The sequence below is a fragment of the Ovis canadensis genome, chromosome 9 (genome assembly GCF_042477335.2).
Source record: "Ovis canadensis isolate MfBH-ARS-UI-01 breed Bighorn chromosome 9, ARS-UI_OviCan_v2, whole genome shotgun sequence".
Taxonomy (NCBI): domain Eukaryota; kingdom Metazoa; phylum Chordata; class Mammalia; order Artiodactyla; family Bovidae; genus Ovis; species Ovis canadensis.
The window spans coordinates 25,724,628-25,749,146 of NC_091253.1; the positions used below are offsets into that span (position 1 = coordinate 25,724,628).

Here is a 24,519-nt window from a genome sequence, read left to right on the forward strand (position 1 = left end):
GAACAGCGGCGGTTTGTGGTTGTGAAGGTCAGATAGGCCTTTGGTTCCGCCTTGAGTGGCAGGGAGCATCTGGAGCCCGGAGCACTGGCTGGTTTCCACAACATTTGGGGAAAGTTTACCAGTTTTAACGTGGATTTCCTCATGGCCCCTTAGAACCTGTCCATCTGGGGTCATTACTGTCCACCCAGCTCAGCCTGGGCTTGGAACCCTGTAGCATGTGTGGCCTGGGATCTCAGGCCTGCCCTGTGGCAGGCCGGCTCCGTGAGAGAGGGCTGGAGGACCGCTCCTGCCGCTCTGCCAACCCTGTTGGCTTTTGGCGGGAGTCCTCTGTGTTCTTGACTTAAATGACCTGGGCAGGGGCAACTGTAAGGCTACCACGTGGATTGTCTGGGGAGGAACCCGGAGCCTCAGCGAGGCCGTCCTGTGCACTGAGCCTGGGGGGCTGTCCTTAGTAGTCCTGATGAACGGGGGTCACCGGGTGGCAGCAATGTCCCCAGGCATTGCCCATCCTCTCTGAGTATTTGTGGGTGCTCATAGCCCCTTAGAAGGGCCCCGGGCATCTTTATCAGGCACCTGTGTGTGGGGACCATGGGCAGGTTCTGTGCAAGGTGCCACCTAGATTCGGAGATAACTTCCGAATTTGCCGAGCACTCTGCACGGGAGGGTGCTGTCCCCACTTTATGGATGAGGAAACAGGCCCAGAGAGCTTAAGGAGTCCGTGTGGAGTTCTCTCTTCTGAGTGCCTCTGCTGGAAAGAGTACTAGGGACAGTGGGAAATGCAAAAGCAGTTCTCATCTAAGTAGAGAGGTGAGAGCTGAAGAAGAGTACACAGATGAGACACAGTGCTGGCCGAACGCTCCAGATAGTTACTACCATCTTCACCTGAGTCTGTTCAGGGAGGACTTCTCAGAAGTGGCTGCTCTTACTGCTGGCTCCGGAAGAAAAAGAGCCCGACTGTCCGGGCATGAGGGTGCCGCTGTGGCTTTGCATGGTGGAGGTGGGGTGGGCCTCCAGCTGAGTCCACTTTAGTGACGACCCGCCCGGGTTGCCACAGAGATGTGCCGGGGGAGGAGGCCCCGCCAAGCCTTCATGGCATGGCCGGGAGGGGCCAGGGCATGGGGCATGGCATGCTGCTGGCCAGCGTGGCGTCCTTGGACTTCTCCGGTCCTCTTAGCCAAGGACAGACGCTCTGTGCCGTGCCCACCGCAGCGTGGCCCGTGGAAAGGAGCTGCCTTCAGCATGTGTACAGCAAGGCGCGTGGACTGGGCATGGACCACCCGAGCCCCCTGCCCTGGTCAGTGCGCCCCGTCCCGCCCACCCAGCCACTCTCCTGGCCTGGTTTCCCGGCTGCCCTCCTCAGCGTCCCTGCATGCTCGCACTGTGGTGGGCCTCCCCCGACCCCCAGGCAGCTCAGGAAACGGGTTCAAGTTGAGGCTGCTCGGTGAGTCCCGTACTGTCCCCTGCGTCCCCAGGGGAAGGTGGCATTCTGTCTCTCTGCCCTGGATCCTGTCTCTCGGGCACAGGTCGGGGACTGGAGGGGCTCCATCAGGCCCAGCCCTGGCTCAGGGCCGCTAATACAGCTCCTGATAACATTTCAAGTTAAAACAGCCTTTCAGTGGCTAGCCTCATTTTTCACATGAGAAGTCCGTCTATTTAGGGACTGGCCATGGCTCCCCTAACTGAGAACTCCACACTCCCAGTTTAGCACAGCCCTTCTGAGAGCCTGGTGGGGGACGGTCACGGGAGTGAGCAGCTCGTTCCCGGACTGGCTGACGTGAGGGAGCAGGGTGGCGTCCCAGGTTACCCTTATCATGCTGAGGCTTGGGAGGGCTGGGGGCTGGGGCTGTGTGCTCACGGGCTTAGGGAGTTAACGTCTTCCGTTTGGCGGGGGTTCACATCTGAGAACAGCTCAACTACTTAGGAGGTATAATCAGATACTGTTCCCCGGACCCTTCAGAGAGGGGTTGGAGCAGAGGCTGTGGGGGGTGGTGGCGTCTGGGAGGACCCCTGAGTCTGCTGGGTCGTCACCGCACATACGGCTGTCCCCACGACGGGTGTTCTGGAGTTGCGGCTGGTCACTGGGAGCACTGGCGCTGATGCGTGCCCTTGCTGGAGAAGCTCCCCTGGGGCTCTAAGGGTCCTGACCGAGACCGGCAGGGGCCCTGTGTCCTGCCCGCCTGGCAGGCCAAGCCTGCCCCCTATCCCCTGCTGCCCCTGGAGACAGGTCCTTCACGACTGGCTCCCAAGGGAGCTGCCCTCATGCTGGGCACAGGCCGACAAAGGCTGTGGCAGTGGGCAAAGGCAGGCAGGTAGTGGCAGCTTTGTAATGGGCATTTGGGACCTGTGTCCAGTGACCCCCGACCTGACTGCTCACCCGTGTTTTCAAGGGCGGAGGCAGGCCTGCGCCTCTTGGCCTGGTGGAATGCCTCGCCACGGCAGGGTGCAAGGGGGACCCAAAGGTGCTGGCCCATGGGCCCAGGGTCCTCCTGGTTAGAGTTTGGCCTGGCTGAGTCTTATTTTTACCACAATCTAGTCTTAAGCCCCAAACCAGGATTTTTCAACTTTTTTTCAAACCATTTTTTTTTTTTCACACTTCCCCCCCCCCCCCCAGGAAGATCTTGTCTGGATTCACACTTTTTTTTAAATTGCAAGACTTTTATGCGTGCTGTGCCTTTCCCAGCATAACTGCGCTCCCCTGACACCCCTGGAAGTTCAGCCCCAAGGGATCCCACGAGGCCCGCCGCCGCGGCACCCTTGTGCTGCATCTCGTGCTCTGTAGGGCAGGTGCCGTGTGCTTCTTCCGTGTTGTGGATGCGACACTAGTAGGCAAGCGGCTCTTGTACGTTCAGCAGGGCCTGCGTGTTCGGTTTCCGTGGAGCTGCCGTTCGGCTCCGTTTTCCTCACGCTGACCAGAGCCCAGTGCCGGGTTCTGGTGTCTCGGATGGACTCCAGGTCCTGAGGGCACCCAGACAGCCCGGATTTGCCTGTCTTGCTTCCGAGGGTCAGTTTCAAGGCTAAAGCGTTTTAGCTGGTATTAGAAAAGGCAGAGAAACCAGAAATCAAATTGCCAACGTCCGATGGATCATGGAAAAAGCAAGAGAGCTCCAGAAAAACATCTATTTCTGCTTTATTGACTATGCCAAAGCCTTTGACTGTGTGGATCACAATAAACTGTGGAAAATTCTGAAAGATGGGAATACCAGACCATCTGACCTGCCTCTGGAGAAACCTATATGCAGGTCAGGAAGCAACAGTTAGAACTGGACATGGAACAACAGACTGGTTCCAAATAGGAAAAGGGGTATGTCAAGGCTGTATATTGTCACCCTGCTTATTTAACTTCTATGCAGAGTACATCGTGAGAAATGCTGGGCTGGAAGAAACACAAGCTGGAATCAAGATTGCCTGGAGAAATATCAACCACCTCAGATATGCAGATGACACCACCCTTATGGCAGAAAGTGAAGAGGAACTAAAAAGCCTCTTGAAAGTGAAAGAGGATAGTGAAAAAGTTGGCTTAAAGCTCAACATTCAGAAAACTAAGATCATGGCATCTGGTCCCATCACTTCATGGGAAATAGATGGGGAAACAGTGGAAACAGTGTCAGACTTTATTTTGGGGGGCTCCAAAATCACTGCAGATGGTGACTGCCAGCCATGAAATTAAAAGACGCTTACTCCTTGGAAGAAAAGTTATGACCGACCTAGATGGCATATTTAAAAGCAGAGACATTACTTTGCCGACTAAGGTCCGTCTAGTTAAGGCTATGGTTTTTCCTGTGGTCATGTGTGGATGTGAGAGTTGGACTGTGCAGAAGGCTGAGTGCCGAAGAATTGATGCTTTTGAACTGTGGTGTTGGAGAAGACTCTTGAGAGTCCCTTGGACTGCAAGGAGATCCAACTAGTCCATTCTGAAGGAGATCAGCCCTGGGGTTTCTTTGGAAGGAAAGATGCTGAAGCTGAAACTCCAGTACTTTGGCCACTTCATGCAAAGACTTGACTCATTGGAAAAGACTCTGATGCTGGGAGGGATTGAGGGCAGGAGGAGAAGGGGACGACAGAGGATGAGATGGCTGGATGGCATCACAGACTTGATGGACGTGAGTCTGAGTGAACTCCGGGAGTTGGTGATGGACAGGGAGGCCTGGCGTGCTGTGATTCATGGGGTCGCAGAGAGTCGGACACAACTGAGCGACTGAACTGAACTGAACTGATGATCAATTGACCAAGCATTTCAGAGTCCCTGCTTCGTACTTATGTGGAGGTCGCAGGGATTGCCAGCTCCGATGCCCTGGGGTGATGGCAGGTGGGTGGTCTGGCTGCATCTGTCTCATCCTGCTGGTGGTGGGGAGCAGGTGGCATCCACAGGCAGAGACAGGGGAGTTAGGTCCATATGGGGGGGCAGGTGGGGCTCAGGGACACAGCAGTGGGGGTGACATCCCACCCTGGGCCTGGCCGCCACTGGGAGCCTTCCACTCATGGGCCCGGGGCGCCGGCTGGAGCAGCGAGCAGGCCACACAAGGGGAAGAGTCTTCCACAGAGGGGCCTGGTCAAGCTGCAGTGACAGGTCAGCGCAGGCACCTGCCTGCGGGACCAGCTTCCTGCCGCCTGCTGTCCGAGTGGGAGCTGACAGCTGTGGGCTTACAGTGGCTCGGGTTCTGGGCGGCGTCCTGAGAAGTCCAGGTCCAGTGGGTTTGGGCCTTCAGGCCCCTTGTGCACAGGCCACGTCCTCCTTCCCCAGGGCTACAGGCGGGCTCCGCCCCTCATCTGCAAGGCAGCCTTGGAACACCTTGAGGGCAGCTTGAGCCCTTGATGCGTGTGCGCCGGGGCTGATGTGTGTGCTCGGGGCTGATGCGTGTGCGCCGGCGGCACGGTGAGAGGCTGGATGAGGGAAGAAAGCCTGGCCTGGGTCAGCTCTGAACTGGGGGTGCAGTGCTTGGCAGACGGCCTGGAGCCGGGCACGGAAGGAGGAGCCAGACCGTGTCTGAGGGAGACGGTGATGCCCAGACTCCTCGTTTGAAGTCGGCGTACAGATTAGATTAGAGTGTTATCTGGAGTACGGCTTGTGTTTGGTTATGAAACGTGAGACCCACGTTTTGCTGACCTGTTTTTTTCCTCACTCATCCCTCCCCAGCTCTGTCCTGGGTTACTTTTCCAAATGAATGAGCTAATACAACATACAGGAGGTTCAAAACAAGCTCATTATCACCCTGGCAAGCCAACTACATAACATTTACTCAGGACTCCTCTGCAGACGCCAAGGCTTGCTGGGCTGACTTTATTCCGTCTGACAGAATGGTAGTTGCTGTACTGGCAGTGGTTTGTACTTTTGTCGGCTCCTTTAGGACCAGCTCTGGAAGTGGTGGTTCGAGCTTTCCTTTCTGCTATCACCATGTCTGTGTGTCTCATAGAGTGCCCAGCTCCGCAGCAGTCAGGGCTGGCCCTTGTTGGTTTCGGTTTCATCTGCCTTTTGTCTGTTTGAGCCTAAATTGCTCAACTACATTCTAAAGGAAATCACAGAAGGAAGGACTGACCTTGAAAAGCTGAGAAGATGGTGTGGCAGCCAGACCGCAGCAGCAGTGCCCCTGACTGGATGAGAAGCCGCATGGATGCCCTGCGCCCCGTTCCCCAGCCAGGGTGGTTCTCTACCCGGCTGGGTCATGGATCCTCTGAGACTGCCGAACGCTGTGGACCTCCTTCTCACAAAAATGTGAAAGCACCATCTTAGCTGTGCATTAGCGGGTACTCACGGCTCTCCTGGCACCCTAGGATGTGGGCCAAAAGGCCCTCTCTGGAGCCAGGTCAAGGGCCCCGCCAGGTGGGCTGCCTGCTTCGTCTCCGGGAGTGGCTAGCTCTGGCCTTGGGCTGGAGATCAGCCCCCAGGTGATGGCTGGCGGTATTTCCCAGCTGCCGTGACGGGGATGAGCAGCGACTGCCCGTCCGGCTCAGGCATCCATCCCGGGCCCTGGAGAGCCTGGAAGCTGTGGGCAGAGCGCCTGCCGGGGATGCTGTCATGCCTGTGACGTTAGGATGCTCCAGTTCACTTTGTGGGGAATGTAGGGTAGTTAAAATTAGCAGCAAGAGCCTCCGAGAGTCAAGGTTGTCCAAGAGCGTTGAGCAATGTCACATTGAGATCAGGCTCAGGGTGGCGGGTGGAATTCCCAGCCAAGCCGCAGTGGAAGGGTCAGGCCTGCAGCTGCAGCTTGCAGGGGCCCTCAGGGCGTCAGCACCGAGAGGGTCTCCAGAGGGGCCCGGGGTTAGATCTCTGGCTGTGCTGCCCCTGATGTGGTTACCCTAGAGCCAGATGTGTGTCATGGCTTGGGGAGCGGGCCCCTGCACCTGCAGGTTCCCCGTGCGTGGATCTCCAGGGCGGCTGCATCGTGCAGTCTCACAGTGTAGGGGACTCGAGGACCTGTGGGGAGTCCTGGGTAGAACAGTACGCTCTGTCTTGCGCGTGTGTGTGTTAAACAATGTATATAGCATTGTTTATCTAACTGCATACTGTGACATACTACAGCACACATAATTACACGTGTGTAATGTGTATGACAATCTACTATTGTAATGTATATTTTATTTCAAGTTCCTTAGGGGGATGTGTAGGGTTCTAGTTGCCCCACCAGCTCCTTTTCATTGATGACATGAGGGACAGGGTGTTTCTTAGGGCCGTGATGGAGGGTCTGAAGGTACAGTGCCAGGCGTCCACTGGGCCTGCTTGGCGGGCTCCCGATTCAGAGGAATGGGGAGCGGCCTCCTCCACTCTGAGTCTGTTTCCCTGACAGAACAGGAGGGCCTTCCTGCAGCCTTCCCCGTGGGCCTCCTCCAGGCCCCCTCTGCAGAGGGACCCCTCTGGTCTCTGGCACACGGCCACTTAGCTCCTCTCGAGGCAGGCCATGTGATCCTTTCCAGCCCAGCTCCTTTCAGCTGGGCAAACCCGGCATCCCCCCGCTTACAGCACCGCCTCTTCATGCTCTTCAGATGCAGAGCGCACAGCCGTCCCTGATCATTCTCAGCAATCTGCTACCCCGTCCGCGGCCCTGAAGAGTAGAGGCCCGTCCTCATGGGAAGCCGCGAGGCATAGCACGCCTCTGCGACTTTACGCTCCACTCTAATGGTTGTCTGTCCTGTGTGAAAGGCGAAGGACAACCTCCTGCGTGGGGTTGCTTGGAACTAAAGACTTTTGATCGGGCCAGGTTTGAATTTCCGCCTGGAAAGGAACCAGCCCGCCTGGCCCTCGCCTCCCACCCGGCCCACCCTGTGAGCTGCCGGTCTCCGCGACCACCTGACCCCTGCTTTTCGGGGGGGGTTCCCACGAAAAAGCAAGACCAGAATGGGGCTCTGGCCTCTCCCCGCCAGTTCCCGTTCGTTTCTGCAGCCCAGCAGCGACACTGTTGACAGACTCACAACAGCGCTGGCACGTAGTATCGCCATCTGGGCTGCTGTTTGTCCCCCTGAGGGCCCAGCAGTCACCATCCTGCAGCTTCTGGGCAAGCGACCTAGTGCCTCAGTTTTCCCATCTGCAAACTGGGGCTAAGAACGGTGTTCACCGCATTGGACTGTTGCAAGGACAGAGCGAGCTCGCACACACAAAGCACCATGAACAGTAGTTGGCACCTAGGAGGTCGCTCAGAGTTTCAGCTGCCGTGATGCGCCCACACGAAGCCTGAGGATGCAGTGCCAGGGAGAGGCTTGGTGGCTCCCGGGAGGGAGGGATGCGCTCCAGTGAGAGATGGGACCTCCCGGGCCCGTGCACGCCCGGGTTGGGGCGGGAGCGTGTGCCGTCGTGCAGGGCAGAGCCAGCACCGCCGAGCGTGGGGCCATGTGACTGGGCAGGAGGCTGGCAGGGGCCGGCAGCTGGGCTGGCCCGGCGCATTTGGCCGCGCGTCCTGGCCGGGGCCATGGAGTCGGGCAGCGTGTGAACAGAAGCGCGCGCAGGTGGACGTGCCGCTGTCTGCTGTGTCCCCCGAGCTGGGCCACAAGCGTGGGGTCGGGTCTGTGAGCGCGGGAGGGGGTGGCACAGCGTGCGGACCGAGGGGCTCACCCTGCCCGGGACCCTGCGGGCAGCGGCCAGCTGGTGCCCAGAGGCGCCCAGGCTGCTGCCAGCCTGACTCCCTGGCCCAGCGTGAGCCCGCTGCAGTCCTCGGGGAGGGTGGTGTGGTGAGTCGCACAGTGAGCCTTTTATGGTCTGAACTTCCTTCTCTCCTTCTTTTCCTTCTTTTTGGGGGGTGGCCACAAGTGCCCAGCATGTGGGTTCTCTGACCAGGCATTGAACCCACGCCCCCCGCAGTGGAAGCACTGGGCAAGTTCCCCAAAGTGTTTTCTTGACAGACTTAACCAGATGCCCCAAAGAATAGCTTCTGTAACCAAATACATAATTCTCCTGTTTGTAGCTAACTGCCTTTAATTGGCTGTTGTGCCAGCCTGGCTATCCTTCCATTCCCAAGGATGCTCCGTGCTCCCTGGGAGACACTGGGTAGCGCAGGCGCACCATGAAGGGTTCTCCAGGGGGCCAGCCCTGGGGGCTCAGCGGGCCTTGGAGGAGGGAGGGTGGTCCTGGGGGCAGTGCGCAGCCGGCTCTCCTGGCCCTGCTGGCTGCTGGCTCCCTTGTGCAAACACTGTGGTGCCTCCAGGTGACCTCACCTGTCAGCCGTCAGGGCAGCTGAGTCATGACGCCATAAATATCCGCCAGGGCAGGTTTGTAGCTGCGGTTATGTCTTCTCCCTTTTAAAATTAGTCTTGAGGAGAGAGTAAGGTGGTGTGCTGAGTTTCTCGCTCATCATTTACAGGCTTCCCGCAGGCCCTGCAGGCCTTTGTCCTTCGATGGCGGTGCCCTCGGTGTGCGGTTCTGAACGGGATCAGAGCTGGTGGCCATGGGGGAGGAGGGACAGTGCCCGCAGCCTGGAGCGGCAGCGGCCAGCTCAGGTCGGGCAGCGGCCCTGGGTTCCCGTCTGCCCTGTAACTCTCTGCTGTTCTCAGTGTCCAGGGACGGATGCTGACCTCACGAGGGGCACCCCAGCCCCGGCGGCTGGCCAGGAGATACCTTCACAGGGCCAGCCGCACCCAGCTATGAGCGTTCTGTGAATGGCAGTTGCTTCTGTTTGCTGGGGGCAGGTGTGTGCATGGAGAAGACAGCAGTGTCGAGGCAGGGCTGCTGCTAAGGGGACAGCGGGGTCTCCTGGGCCTGCTTTTGCCGGGACAGTGGGCAGGAACCAGGTCCACTGCAGATTCATGCAGTCACTGCATTGCACCCAATCAGGAAACGCTCGCTCACGAACGGTGACTTATTCTGTTTATGTTTACCTTATTCTGGAAAGGCTTTAAGCTGGCTTGCATGCATGCATGCTAGGTCGCTTCAGTCGTGTCCTACTCTTTGTGACCCCATGGACAGCAGCCCACCAGGCTTCTCTGTCCACGGGATTCTCCAGGCAAGAGTACTGGAGTGGGTTGCCGTGTCCTCCAAGTTTAGGAGTCTGTAAAGGTGCAATAAGGTACGTTTGCAGCTTGCATGCTTATGTGTCCTGCTGTGGTCTATTTCCAGTGAGTGCACATGGAGGCTGCCCCCTACCCCAGCCTAGGAGCTCCCCGGGAGTGCAGAGGGGCCTTTGCCGCTAGCCTCTGCAGGTCCTCCTTGCCTGTGCCCAAGCCCCGTCTTTCTGGCCCAGAGTTGAAAGCCAGAGGGACCATGAGCTCAGACTCCTGCCTCCCTGGCCTGGGAGGGGGCACAGCCCAGGGGCTCCCAGAGGGCCGGAGCCAAGCTGGGCTCCCTTGTGCCTTTGAGGCAGCGTTCATTCAGGAGAAACCCAGAGGGAGGGCCCCCTGGGTCTCCCCACCCACCTTCCCCCACGTGACAACCCCCACCCCTTCAGGCGGCCTCAGGTGTGTCCTGGGACACTGTGGACACCCAGCTTGTGGACTGATGTCAGGGGCTGAAAAGCCCCCTCACTGGTTCTAGAAGCGTTGCTCAAACTCAAGATCGAGCGTCTTCAGAGACCGTTTGGGGAAGACCGAAATCTCACAACTGCGTGTGTCCTGGGCTCCGCTGGGTGGGCCTCAGGGAGTGTGCGCCAGCCCGTGTGCTCAGTGCTGTTCCTCAGCCTCTGCAGCGGTCAGTGCCAGCCTCTGTCCCGGACTTCCCCTGTGTGCCCATCCTGGGGAGCATTGTCAGTGAGCGTGGGCACAGAGGGCGCCGAGGGGACGCAGGCTGGCAGGATGGAGTGGGAGGCCAGCGGCTTCGTGGGCTTCACGCCCTGGGGGCAAGCTTTCTGAAGTGGGTCCTTGTGCACAGCACCGGGATGCAGGTCTGGGCCGTGCAGCGGGCCTGTCGCCCTGGATGGGGCAGTTGGTGACCCTAGAGTGAAGGGTTGACAGACATGGGAACTGCCTGTGCAGCAGCCCTGTCCGTGAGGCTTGGCTCTGAGCTCGCAGTGATAGATGGGTCCCTGACCCGGGAAGGCCTGTTGAGATGTTGGGGTGTTGGGTGTGGTCCCAGCGGCTGCTGTTGCGGAAGCCATTGGCCAAGGTCCCGTGGGTGGGGGAGGCGGGGACCCATGGTCCCTTCTCCCTCGCTGGACCCCCAAGGATGGTGAGCTCGCGCTTGGAGGGAGCCTCCTGGGGTGGGGGATACCCGCTGTGGAGCCAGGCTGACGCTGAGTCCTACTTACCGCCCGTTTCTGGTTCTGCCTCTCCAGTCACCTGTTCTCTGCAGTCATCCTGGCAAGGGGTCAGTGCGCAGGGTGGACACCTCGGATGGCTGCAGCTGAAAGGGTGCTGACTCTCTCCCCTGTGAGGCCCCTGGGGACAAAGACGAGCCCCTGGGCCTGGGCAGGGGCTGCGCCCAGGAGGACCTGCTGGAGGGAGCAAGAAGCTTCCTGAGTCTTGGGGCTTCACAAGACTTGGACAAGCACAGGCCAACTTGGCGTTGGATTACGCTTTTATCCCCCAGGAGAGAAACCAAATAAACAGAATAGAGTTACTTTGGGCCCCTGGCCAAACGAGACATATTTTGGATCTGGTGACCTTTTTCTTTGGGTCCCTAATCACTGGAGAAGGTTTTGACCGTATTCCATTTCAGAATAGGAAGCACAGCTTATTTTTCAGAGTGGCAAATAAGGAAAAGAATGAAAGTATCTCGGAGTCTCTGTTTCCAGAGGCTCCCCCGGGAGGAACATTTTTATAGACACCACACGTCCTCGCCAGCCCTGGCCAACTTTCCGTCCCGGCGTGCCGGGGTGTGTCGTGAGCCGGCCGGCGCCTGGGAGGCCGGCACCTGCCCACGTCCCTGCGGCCCGCCGGCCACATCAGGGCCCCATGCTGGGCCGCCCGGCTCTCCTGGGATCTTCATAGATCATGAACCTCAGCGTTTTCGATGCTGCCCTGCAGAAAGTCACTGTGGTCACCGAGTCCCAGGGCACTCGTGGCCGTAGTCAGAGCCGGGGGTGGTGGTGTGACGTCAGCCCTCGTCGGGGCCGCCGGAGACGCCCCACCACCGCCTTCCCCGGCCTGGGTACCTGGCTCAGGCGCAGGCAGCGCGTGCGTGACCGTGCATTGGAGGTGCTGCCTTGCGTGGACACACATGTGCCGGGCAAGGGCTGGATGCCGACCGCCAAGCGCCGTGGCCTTTCCTCATGGCTACCTTGACCTCGTGCCGCCGCCGGGGCTGTACCTGAGTGTGAGTCCCTGTCTGCACTGCCGCCTCCCCCTGCGCCTTTAAGCTATGGAGGGGTCGCCCAGGAGGACCCCTGTGGCCGAGCACCGAGGGGACGAAGCCCCCTTTGGCCGGGGCTGCGGGATTGCCCTAAATGCCTAGGCAGACTTGGAGCTGGTGTCGACCTGGCAGTTCTGGGGAACCTGAGACCTTCTCGGTGTCCTCGTCTGTCTCCCCTGCTGCCTGCCTCTCCTGTGTGCCCCGGGGCACTGGTCCTAGGACGCTGCACGAGAAGCCCGAGGGGGCCCAGAACCTGGGGCTGGCGGGGGATGAGGTGACTCAGACCTCATCCTGCTTGGAGAGGGCTGCTGCTCGCTTCTCAAGGGGATAAGCACTCAGTGCCCCCAGCTCTTCTCTGCACAGAGACTCATGGTGTCCTTGGGGGTCCTGGGCTTGGCTCCCCACACCCGCAAGGCTCTGCATACAGCTCAGGACATTGGAGGGTCATTTAGTGGTGAGGTTTTGGGGTTTGGATGTAGCAAACTGTAAAATAACAGAGCTTGGGTGGCTTATTGATGGTGCCCGGTACCGGCCGCCTGGTGCTGGGCCCATGCGGAGCCAGCTTGCACTGCCGGGGCAGCCCTGCTGGGCTGGGCGTGGCCATCTGGACTTGGGTGGAGGCCGCTCATCCCCGCCTCACCCAGCTTGTGCCACTCGCGGGGAGCCCTGGGGCCTGAGGAGGTGCGGAGACTAGCGCTGGCCCCAGAGCTGTGGCCGTGTGTCCGGGCTCCAGCCACAGGTCCCAGGCTGCACAGTGCGCCGCGCCGTGGATCTGTCCTGGCAAAGACAGGCTAGCACGCGGGTCAGGCGCAGAGCCCTCCTGCGGGCCAGTGCACACGTGGGTGTCCCTGTGAGGGGCCAGGAGAAGGGACAGGATGGTGGAGGCGGGGAGCCCCTGCCCTGTGGCAGCCACGGCTAAGACCTCCAGCCCCGTCGCCCACGGCTCCTGGCAGGCGGGCAGCATGGACACAGGCTCCCTCCTGGTCTCGGCCAGGCCCCTCCCCTCCAGGCACCTGAAATCAGGGGTGGGAGGGTCAGAGGGAGCCCCTCGGCCGGCTGGCGAGCTGCCTGCCCTGCTCTCCTGTTTTCTGAGCCCGCCCCTCCTCAAGGGTCATCCCAGGGTCGCCCTAGTGGCCGGCAGGGGAGGTGTGGTCAGCTGCTCCGTGCCTGCCTTTACAGAGAGAGGCTGCACTTGGTTCTGATAACCAAGTAGAATCCTTAACCTAAATTTATGCTTCTATAATAACTTTATCACTCTCAGTGACAACCCCGGGTCAAAATCCTCATAAAGCTAATGGTGTCGTCATTGTTAGAGCTCCCTCTTGTTCTTCTGGGCCATTCACGCCCAGAGTAGAGCCTGTCCAGTAGCTCAGATTCTCAGGGAGCTGGTTCCCGTTGTTGGGTGGTTGGGGTCCTTAGGACTGAGTACCTGCCCAGCGCATCCCCTGCCACACACGTGGGGGGTTTCCAGAACTGTCCTCACGGCCCGGAGGCCTGCGTTGCTGCAGTGTAACCCCCTCTGCAGGTGGGGGCTGTGGATGGAGGTGTCTCAGGCCTGGCACCCACATCTCCACTCCGTTTCCCACCTCGAGGTCAGAAGCTCGGCTGCTTCCAGGGTGCTGGGACTCACGGGATGCTGACCCCCTCTATCTATGCAGAGCCTGCCCTGCTGTATCTCGGAAGCGTGGCGTCCCAGGAGCCAGGATGTCGGGGTCCAGGTCTGGGGGACCCTGGCTGAGTCTTCGTCCCCACCGGGTTTGGGGAGCCCTTCTCCTCGAGCCGCCCGCTTGCCGGCAAGGCTCTCGTCTCCCCTTGCAGGCTCCCCTCGGCAGCAACTGCTGTTGTGACTTGGCATCCCATCCCCACTGAGTGGGACGCTGACACAGTAGACGTAAAGCTACCCAGATGAAGTCAAGGAGAGGGGCAGTCTAGAGCCGGTCATGGGCCTGGCCGGCGGGGTGTCACCCTCTGGGCCCACCATCCCCCTGCTGCCTGCGTCTGGTCACCAGGAGACTCACCTGTCTGTCAAGAAGTCAAGTTTAAATCCGATTTGAGCAAGAACGCTCCTTGCTCGCTTTCATCCCAACCATTGTCTTAAAATCTCCTTTTAATTAACTCTGTTTCCCAGTTCTTTCTGCCTGCTGGGTTGTTTGCTTGAGCGCCTGGCACTGCACCCCTGATCAGGAGCCACGGTCCTGCCCTCCTGTGCCCGGCGGCCCAGAGTGGGTGGGCAGGGGGCCTGGGGCCTGGGGACCCAGGGCAAGGCGACCTGCTTCTCTCCAGCTGCTGCTGTTCCTTCTTTTTTTCCTTTGTAAAACTGCTTCTTTGGCAGCTTTCACTTCTCCTGTAGGCAAGTCCCAAGCTAATATTTATCCTGTGAAGTATCTCAGAAATGCTGGAGGGCAAGTTATTTGCAGAGAGCTTTATCAGTCTGTGAAAGAGAGTCATTGTTACATTGATAAACTGAGGCACTGCTTACAATAGCCAGATTGTGTTTGAACTTGCAACCTTTAATGCAACAGTTAGTTTTTGTTAACAGATGGAATCGTGTTGGCTGTTCTGGTAAAGAGGGCTTTATCCTTGTGTTTTTTGTCTGTCACTGGCATGCACTGGGAGAGGGGAGACCTGGCGCCCAGAGCTGGTTTTGTAATACGTTCAGGTGTTACTCGTTTTATGATTGGCAGGCTTTTCAGGAACGCGGACTTTGTACATGGAGCTCTTGGTTTTTATGAATCGTCCCTTTAAAAGTGGAGGTGCTGCCTTTCAGAGGGAGAGCTGCCTCACCATGCAGTCTTCAAAGACTCAGCAGTGTGCAGGAAATAAAAAATGATAGGTGTAACAAGAATGTGCAGAAGGTGGTGTTATTTATGTGTGGTCAGGAGGTTTCAGGTCTAAAGGAAAACACTGACGAGGAACTAAGAACTTTCCTGAGGCCATTATTTTTTCAGTGGAAGAAGTAGCTTCCTGGGTCTTCTCTGGAGCCCGCTTCCCTACACGGCAGCCCCTCTCGACTCTTGAGTGTCCGGGTAGGAGGTGAGGAAGTCCTCTGGGGGTGGAAGGATGTCCAGGGCCTTAGCACCAGGCACCCTCGAGTTTGTGCCCCTGCCTCCTGCCCAGGGGTCTGGGGTAGAGGTGAGTGCTGCGGCTTCTGTACAGGGACAGACGTGGGGACTCTCGTGTGGCTCTGATGAGAGGCAGGTCCAGAGGCGAGTTAAGCCTCAGTGACCAGGGGCTGGGGGCCCAGGCCGGTGGGGGCAGAGGGGCCTTAGGCGGGCTGTTCTGGGGCTGGAGGCCGGGATGTGGGGACTTGCGCCGCACTGGTGCTCCTTGGAGGGGCCTGAGGGCTGGCGCCCGGGGGGCGGTGCCTCTGCCCTGGAGAGACCTCAGTCACACCAGGCACTTCCTCCTGGGTCAGCTGACTCCCTGCAGCCGCTGACTCGCTGTTCCTCGCGGCCTCAGCGCTTCCCTCTCTGTCCCTCCTTTCTGGCTCACGCCTGCGCTGTGCACGGAGCTGCCTGTGGCCTGAGTGGGGCCGAGAGCCCATCTTCCTGCTGTCTTCGCTGCAGCCACAGACACACACGTTGTCCACGCCCCAGTGTCCCTCTGGGTGCTGGCTGAATTGTTTGCGGGACGCACTGAGTTTCTGCAGGGGGAAAAAAATTCCATTTCTGGCCATCGTGACTCTCCAGGTCATTTTCTAGGTGTGCCTCCCACCGCTGTCATCTCCAGAACTTTTTCTTCTCCCCCAACAGAAACTCTGTACCCCTTACATTTACTTATTTTTTTCAGAGGAATTCCAACTTTTTCATTTTTGTCCTTTTATACAAAACCAAGAAGAAGAAATAGAACTGCAGAAGTAGTTAACTGGTAGAACACATGTACACAGAAATTTGGATAGGAAGACAAGCTTATTTACAGTGAGGGAACACATTTTTTTTGTTACTTAAAAAAATCACACATCTCTGGCTGCGCCGGGACTTCGCTGCTGTGCGAGGCCCCCTCTGGTTGCCCAGGCTTCTCATCGCGGCGGCTTTTCTTGTGGGATCTTCCCGGCCCAGGGATCGAACCTGCGTCCCCTACGTTGACAGGTGGGCTTCCCAGGTGGCTTAGACGGTAAAGAATCTGCCTGCGATGGAGGAGACTCGGGTTTGATCCCTGGGTCAGGAAGGTCCCCTGGAGAAGGGAATGGCAACCCCCTCCAGTATTCTTGCCTGGGAAGTTCCCATGGACAGAGGAGCCTGGAGGGGGCTACAGGCTGTGAGGTCGCAAGGGAGTCGGACATGACTGAGCAGCTGACACTTTGAACACTTTTCTTAACCGCTGGACCCCCAGGGAAGTCCCCTTACCTTTATCTTTAGTGCATCTGGAAACCCTTCATCACTGGCAGGTTTCTGTGGTCAGTGCTGTATGTTCATAAATTCACGCTTTGGAGCCACCCAGCCCGTGTGTGTGTGTGTGTCTGTGTGTCTGTGTGTGTGTCTGTGTGTCTGTGTGTCTGCTGTAATCCAGTCCTGGGTTGTTCGGGAGGTGGGGGGGGCCAGCACTTAGTCCTGGGTGATGTCAGCACCCATGGGTTAACTAGTGGGAGAGAAAGGCGCTTGTCAGTGTTTGCAGCTGAGAAACTTGAACTCGGGCTTTGGCCTGGGGCGTCTGGTGCCATCTGGACCTCAGGAGGGGCAAAGTGCTAGACAAGCATGAGAGCTGCTCAACCCCAGGTGAATCTGTTTCAGACCTTGCAGGACTTTTCTGTCTTGTTGCTCATGGCCTGGAGAGAAGAGGGTTGATCCCTGACTGCTTGATGGGCATCATACCTGGGAGTGGAGGCTGGCCATGTGTACCCCTGAGTGCAGTGCATTGTGGGAGAATCCGTGATGGACGAAGCAGGTGGTGCTGCAGCTTGGGATGGGTGCCTGACGTCAGTCCAGCGGAGAGAAGGCTAAATAAAGAAAGAAGCAGAGCGAAATCTGGGCTCCAGGAGGAGCGACAGGTGCTGTTGGCGAACAGCCCTGTAATTGTGCTTGGAAACCGGAGTAGCCACCGAGGAAGGGCCTCCCAGCAACACAGGACAGAGAGGTAGCGCCCATGTACTGGACTGTTGGGGAGGGACCTGCTGTGTTCCTGGTGGGTGACTTGAACGGTCTGTAGTTACTTTATTGCTGATGACAGATTGGGAAGAGCTTCTGAGCTGGTCCTTGGTGATCAGCTCCGAGTCTTTTAGTGGACCCGCCAGGAGCTGAGTCCACAGCTGGCTTTGCAGACCTGGCTCCCCCACCCTTCAACCCCATCCAACTCTCTCCGGGCGCCTGGCCTTGCAAGCCTCTGTCAGCACTCTCTGAACCATCTGAGATTCAGCTTCATTGTAGAAGAGTCCTGAATGTCATTCCACATATCAAGCTCTTCTGTGAAGTTTGGATAGGGAAACTAAATTAGGAAATAACTTTGGGTCATATAGAAGCAACAGCAATATATATATAATGGTGAATCGCTCAGAATACCTCTTTCTCTGCATTCAGTGGTGGTGTTTAGTTGCTCAGTCGTGTCCGACTCTCTTGCGACCTCATGGACTGTAGCCCACCAGACTCTTCTGTCCATGAGATTTCCCAAGCAAGAATACTGGAGTGGGTTGCCGTTTCCTCCTCCAGGGGATTTTTCTAACCCAGGATTGAACCCGCGTCTCCTGCATGAAGGGGTCGACAGAGGGGATGACAGAGGATGGGATGGTTGGATGGCATCACCAACTCGATGGGCATGAGTTTGAGCAAGCTCCGGGAGTTGGTGATGGACAGGGAAGCCTGGCGTGCTGCAGTCCATGGGGTCGCAGAGTCAGACGCGACTGAACTGAACTCATGCATTGGCAGGCAAGTTCTTTATGGCGGAGCCACCAGAAAGCTCCTCTCTGCATCCATACCTTAAAAAAAAACTTTATGGGACCGGTAAGTGTCGTTGATTTATAATGTGCCTTTTGTGCCTGTTATTAGGCACATTTCCATGTCAACAGGTAATCCCACAACGTGGAGTTTGTGTCAGAATCCATCTTCCTTTATGTGAGCAGGTTTCTCAGTGGTGTTGGTCCGCAGACTGTACAGGCTTTGCTCTCCAAAGAGCAGAATTGCAGGATCAAAGGGTATTTACATTTACATTCTGAGGCTTTCCCTATCTACCTAGAGGACTGCAGTTGTGAGAAATCGTTTCTGACGGAGTCGGGATAGCCGGGATTAATAAATCCCACAGGTGATCGTGCCACTTGCTGTGAGCGCGTCAGCCCCGGTGACCCCAGGAAGGCGCTGGCCCTGAGTTGCAGACTTCTCCAGACAGCGGGGAGGATTCAGTTACCAAAGTGGGCTTTTTCATCACAGACCCTCAGGGGCCCTCAGGTTAAGGAGTTGCTCAAGACGGAGGACAGATTCCTGAGCTGACAGTCTGATTGATGCCCTCTGGGAGGATCCCACCCCCTCCGCCTAGGGTGGCGTCCCGTGGGCTCAGCCTGAGCTCAAAGGGGAGTGGGCCCTCCCCTGTGCCTGCCTGCAGTGGGGCTCCCCAGCGCCCTAGGACCACACCCTCCTCCTGGTAAAACGGACCAGAGGTGACTGAGACAGTGAGAAGGCCTAGGAAGGGTGGAAAGACTTCACAAGGCCTGCAGTGTGCGTTTAGACCACGGTCTTGTCGCTCAGCAGCGCCTGGCAGTCCTGTAAATGGTGCAGCGATGACTCATCCCCTGTGTGGCACGCTGACCTTCAGCTGACTTCAGGTGTGTGTGTGTGTTGGGGGTGGGGGGGGCGGTGACTGCAGAATGCTGCAGAATGTTCTTGCTGGTTGTCTTTATGGTCTTAGTAAGAATGACTGTAACACCAGCTAAAGCTGTGTGTGTTCCCTTCATTCACCAAAATGTTTACCTTCTAAGAGAACTAGTTTTGATTTGAACATTCCTCAAATATATTTCATACTTCTTCACTTTGAAAACATTTGGCCATTTTGTGTTTACTTGACACATGGACTGTAATTCAAATCATCCCGTGTTGTTCGGCAGTTCGGTGGTTCCTAGCACTTCCTCGTGGGGCGCTGTCCTCTGCCTGAGAGGGGACTCTGGACGCTGCTTTGATTTGATACAAGTACCATCAGAACGTTTCATTACAGCTCTGCAGTCTTTAGCGGTAGCCCTTAATTATACCCTTGTCCTTGAGGTCTGTTTCTGTATTTTTTTCTTTTCTTGGCTGTTCCTTGAGGTTTATGGGATCTTAGTTCCCCCACCAGGGACTGAACCCAGCCTCACAGCAGGGAAAGTGCGGAGTTCTAACCAGTGGACCACCAGGGAATTCCTTGTTCTTGGTTGTATGTGTGTAAAGTGAGCAATCTTTTGTTTTCATGTTCTTAAATAATGTTTGGTTGTTAACGCATCCCCTTCAGCTGCTTGCCTGTCTCTAACACACTGTAGATGACGTTTGTGGGTACCTGGTCCTGTACCTTAGATGAGGTAGTGAGTTTTGGGGAAATGCTAGTCTCCTCTGGAACTGTGGGCAGTGGCTGCCCACTCGGCCTTTAGGTTGATCCTGAAGCTCCGTTTTCCTTGCCTAGTTAGGCAGGAGCAGTGTGGTTTAAAAGCTTGTTGCTGTTTCCATAGCAGCCAAAGCTTCATCCTGACCCCAGTGGCTAAAGTGGCAAATTGATGCTAGAAACATTTACGAGAAGAGAAAGGCAAAAAACCTCTCAGAGATTTTTAATTAGAAAACAAAAAAACCTCCTACTCACCTGACGTGCAAATGAAGGAGACCCGACCCATATAAAGGTCAGAGGCTACCCGTGTAAAGGTCAGAGGTGAGAAGTCAGGTGAGCAGGTCTTTGTTTTTAGCAGAAGGTGAAAGTCGCGGAGAATGTTTTCTCTGGGGACAGGGCAGTTTGTCCTTGTTTCAGGGTCATTTCCTCTGACACGAGCGTTCTGAGTTTTCCATCGAGTGTGGGTAGCAGTTTCCTTTAGCAGAGAGTGAAGACAGCTGCTGCTTGAGAACGTGCTCCGTGTCCACGCTAACGCCCTGGAAGCTGGGGGGAGGGGGCGCACTGGGTCTCCGCTGCTGTGCTGGGCGTGCTCCAGTTGTGGCGAGCAGGGGCCACTCCTCGCTGTGGTGCGCGAGGTTCTCTTGGGGCAGAGCACAGGCTCTAGGCACCGGCCTTTGGTAGTCGCATCGCATGGGTTCAGCAGGTCATGCTCTCAGGCTCCCTTGCCCCGTGGCATGTGAAATCTTCCCAGACCAGGGATCGAAGCCATGCCCCCTGCATTGGCAGATGGATCCTCACCCACTGTGCCACCAGGCAAGTCCAGATGGGATGTGCTCTGACTGATCCACTGTTGAACATTTTTGCTGTCACTGGTGTTTGCCAGCTTTGCTTCCACGTGCCCTTCTGCTTGTTTGACCTGATGCCATGCTTTTAGGTGGTTCAGAGCGACTGCTTCCGCAGGGCGTGAGGGCAGGGGCAGCATGGAGTCCCGTACGGTGGCGTGCGTCCTCTGCAGGGCTCGCAGGCTCCTGCACACCCGCATCAGAGCAGACCAGCCCCCCCGCCCCAAGGTGGTCAGGTGGAGGGGAGCCGAGCCTTCCATGCTCCCCCTGGTCCTGCTGTACGATGCCTTCCTAAGAGACAACTTTTAGAAAGTAGTTCTTAAACAGAGCGTATTTTGAGATTAAGGTGCAGTATGCCAGTTTACAGGCATTTAAAAAACCATCTCTAGGAGGGTGTGCTTCCTCCTGTCCTGAGGACGCACGAGAGGGGCCACATCCCCGCGTCCCTGCCGTGGGGACTGTGACCTGGCCTCCCAGGGGAGTGGGCAGCCTGGCCCAGGTTGGGTGCCCTTGACGGGGAGGTCTCAAGCACTGTCTGGGGAGGGACCAGGGGGCTGGGCCGGGCCCGGGAGTCACAGAAAAGCCGTCCAGGAGAAGCTCGCTGGATTGCCTGGGCCGGTGGCTCCTGCACGTTGCTGGGATACTAATCCATTGAGAAACACTTTAATTAGACTGGCTTGTTACAGTGTAGCAATATTTTCATCCCCTCGCTCCCTGGGGCCCCTTTCCAGATTTCCTTTGATTCAGTCTCTGCATACTCCGAGTATTTGACACGCGCAGTCACGTGCCTCCTTACTCCCCCGCCCCCTCTGCCTGCACCAAGTTCCCAGCAAGCCAATCAGAAGGCACATCCGACGTGGTGTTCAGTGTCTGAAGTGCCCTCGGCCAGGTCTCGTGGCACAGAACACACACAGGCGAGGTTACGAAGTCACAGACCAGTCATTCCTACCTAGAGGGGCAGTGGGCTGTTGGCCAGGTGCCTGTGGCCAGCGGCTCCCACCTGGGGCGAGCAGGCCTGCAGACCCTCGCGCCCTTCTCCAGAGCCGTGGTTCAGTGGCACACAGGAGCCCTGGAGTCTGCGTTTTTAAACATGCTGCCTCGGCCTTCCTGGTTCACACGGATTCAGCGTGTCGGTCCATTCGGCTCCCATAACAGGACGCCACGTGGGGAGGTCCAAGACTCGCTGCTTTTCTGCCTTAGGCGGGCAGAAACCACTGGTCCTGGTACTGTGTCCATAGCTGTGCCTCTTCAGAATGTCCTGTCGCTGGAGTCTGGGAATACGTAGCCGTCTCAGATTGGCATCTCTCATTGAACTAACGTGCATTTGATGTTTCTCACGGCTTTCACGGTGTGATGGCTCATTTCTTTTTAGTGCTGGTCACTGTCTCATTGATGTGCCGCAGATCGGCGATTCACCTACTGAAGGGCGTCCTGGTTGTTTCCAAGTCTCGGTCATCGTGGATAAAGCTGCTGTACAGCATCCACGTGCAGGTGTTTATGGATAAGTTTGCCACTCCTTTGGGAAAATACCAGGGAACACGATTGCTGGATCGCAGGCTAAGAGTATGTTTAGTTTGGTAAAAAGCTACCAAACTGTCCTCCAAAGTGGCTGCACCAGTCTGTCCCCACGCAGTGAGTGCGGTTCCTGCCGCTCGTTCCCGCCTGCGTTGGTGCTGGTGGCACTCTGGGCCTGGACTGTTGTAACAGGTGTGGAGGGCTGTCTCGCTGCTGTTGGAATTTGCGTTTCCCTGATGACAGGCACTGGATGTGGAGCGTCTTTGCTGTGCTCATCTGCCACCTCTGTCTTCTCCGGTGAGCTGTCTGTTCGGGTCTTTGGCCCACCTTTATAACTGAGTTGTTCATTTCCTCACCGTCGGGTTTGTTTTGGATAGCATCCTTTATCACTGTGTCTTTTACAAGTATTTTCTCCCAGTCTGGGGCCTGTCTTCTCATTCTGTTGATACAGCATTGATTTTATGTTGGAAATCAATGGCATTTCTGAAATGCTTTGAAGGACGTAACTTTATAAGCAGATTTTTACCAGAATGTTGTCCGCTTTTGTATTAGGGCCTCTGGCTTTGCTTGGCTCCGTCTTAGGCCTTCTCCCCTGGTGCAGCAGCTGGTCCTCTCTGGCGCACAGCCGTCTGCCCTGTGCCGCCGGCTTCACTGTTGCCCTCAGGCAGTCGCCTTTGCCATGCATGTCTGGGTGGGGGGGCACAGCAGGCTGATGGTAGTGGGGGGCCTATGCTTTGGTTTGGTGGGTTATTTGAGGCTGATAGTTGACGACGTCTTACGAAAATGTTAGCAGTTCTGATGAGTTTTTCCAGGGTAGAGATGCCTGTCTTAGATGGTGAGTGTACAAATCAAACAGCCCTTGCCACAAAACCAGACACCGCAAAGCACGGGCTGCTCGTCCCCTGCCTGTAACGCTGTGTGCATGCGCGTGTGCATGGGGCCGAGACAGGAGCCAAGGCGCCTGAGCCCCCGTCCAGCCGTCCTCCGGCGCGTGTGGGTCCCTGACCTTCAAGATCGTGTTCCCATCGGATACTGTGACTTGCATAGACTCTTTACTGCCTGTCAAAAAATTATGCTTCAGTTAAGGTTTTGGTGGCGTGAAGTTTACAGCCAGCTTTTCCACACAGCACATTGTAGGAAGTCACGTGTCTTGGCATCAGTCCCCCTGAAATTAGAAGCAGGACAATAGAGGAAGTTGTTGATTGGAACAACTGTAGTTCCGCTTGTCTCGGTGCATCTGCGAATCACAACAGTATCGTCGTCAGGCAGGCTCCGGAGGGAGGCCTGACTTCAGAGTCCCTCCAGGCTCTGCAGAGCCTAGTGGAACAGGTCACAGCGGAAGCCTCGCCGCTCCTTCGAGCAAGTCAGGAGGAGGCTTTCGGGAGGCAGCAGCCTAGTCATCCTCAGATTGCTTCAGTGTGTTGTCACACTTTAGCTCGGGCCTCTTACATCAGGTGTTTCAGAGGAGAGCATTTTCGTGGTTTTAGATGTTGTAATTAACAGCTCTGGCCTTTCTAGATGATAGCTTCCTTAAAGAAAGCCCCTTCCTTCCTTTCTTTCTTTCTTTCTTCCTTAAAGCAAGCCCCTTTGCTCGCTGTACGTGTACTTCACAGCACTGCGTTACAAAGTGAACCTGGCTTGGCGGTGTCCGATTGTCCCCCTAAATGGAGAGACACCCTCCCCACTCACACCTTCCTTTTCTCCTCAAAGCTGCTCTCCTTCCGTCTTGTAGAGCAGAGCCCCAAGGAGAAGGGGCCCTCGCAGGAGAGTTGGTGGGGGAGGGGATGCATGTCAGAGCCCAGGAAGGGGCCAGCTCATGCCACCTGGGTCCCTACGCCGTGTCCTGCAGGCGCCGTGCATAATTCAGACTGAGGGGACCCCAAGTCCAAGCCTCCATCGAGCTGGGGACTGGATGCATCTTGGTGCTGCTTAGACTTGCTGTCAGTCTGGGTATAGCCTCCTCCCCCCACCCATTCTCACTCAGACAATTAGAGAACCATGTTATCAACTTAAAATACAAATCCATGAGCCTTCACTGGATGGGAAAGGACCCCCGTGGGCTTGCCAGGGTGTTGGAAACGTCCTCCCTGTTGGCATAGATTAGTCAAAACTGATTGAGTGGTACCTTTTCGCTGTATGTGAGTACCTAAGAAAGTGAGCAAGCCCTGGTACCCTTCACGAGCACAGCCAACCACTTGGAAGGTATAAGGCAAGGGAAAATCGCATCCGCAGTGGCCACAGAGAAGATGAAATCACTAGGAAGAAACTTCACAAGAAATGTGCAGAACTGTAGGAGGAACGTGTTGAAATTCTCCCGAAAGGCACTGGGTTTGGACTCGGATATACGGAGACAGCCCTAAGGGTGGTGGCTCTCCTTCAGCTTATTTATAAAATCAGTGAAATCTCAGTAAAAATACTGACATTTCCCTCCAGAGCTAGTCAGACTCTTAAAGGTCATTTGCTCATAGAGTTCTTGCAAATAAACATGCCGGAGTGAAACGAGATTCTGGGAGAAGCCGCGAGAGGGAAGATGTGTTCCCAGCTCAGGACCTGTTGGTGGCCTCTGCTGGGCTCGCTGGACAGGGTCCGTGTGGGGAGAGGGAGGCGAAGTCTCCGAGTGCTGGGGTGGGCTCCGAGTGCTGGGGTGGGCTCGCATAGAAGTCATGCAGCAGCGACCAGACGGCTGCTGGGAAGGTGGGATGTGGTGGGAAGCGGGGGGCAGGCCTTCCGCCCTGAAGCCTGGGTCCTTCCTGCTGCCCCCGCAAAGGGGCATCAGGGCCAGATCTAGAGGGTGGGTGAACCCCCTGACAGGCCACAGCGCCATCCCAACCCCGGTAGGCCCCCCCTTTTGAGAAGACTGCGCACACTGCCGTGGTTGAGGTCTGGAAGTGCACATTTCCTGGGCTGCCTGGTTGGCCAGCAGGACGCCCCGTGTGAGGCAGGCTCTGCTGACCAGTTAGGTGGCTG

The 24,519-nt window shown here is 56.8% G+C and overlaps 1 protein-coding gene and 1 long non-coding RNA gene across 5 annotated transcripts in view; one reads left to right on the plus strand and one right to left on the minus strand.

The window, feature by feature from the left end:
- The window catches only part of SLC45A4 (solute carrier family 45 member 4), a 68,585-nt gene that overhangs the window by 7,620 nt on the left and 36,446 nt on the right, over nt 1-24,519 (plus strand). The window lies entirely within an intron of this gene.
- Nucleotides 8,375-14,023, minus strand: LOC138446138 (uncharacterized). Its single transcript, XR_011259142.1, has 3 exons — nt 13,723-14,023; nt 10,662-10,847; nt 8,375-10,348 (listed from the first exon to the last, which is right to left on the minus strand). It is a non-coding gene; the product is annotated as an uncharacterized lncRNA (long non-coding RNA).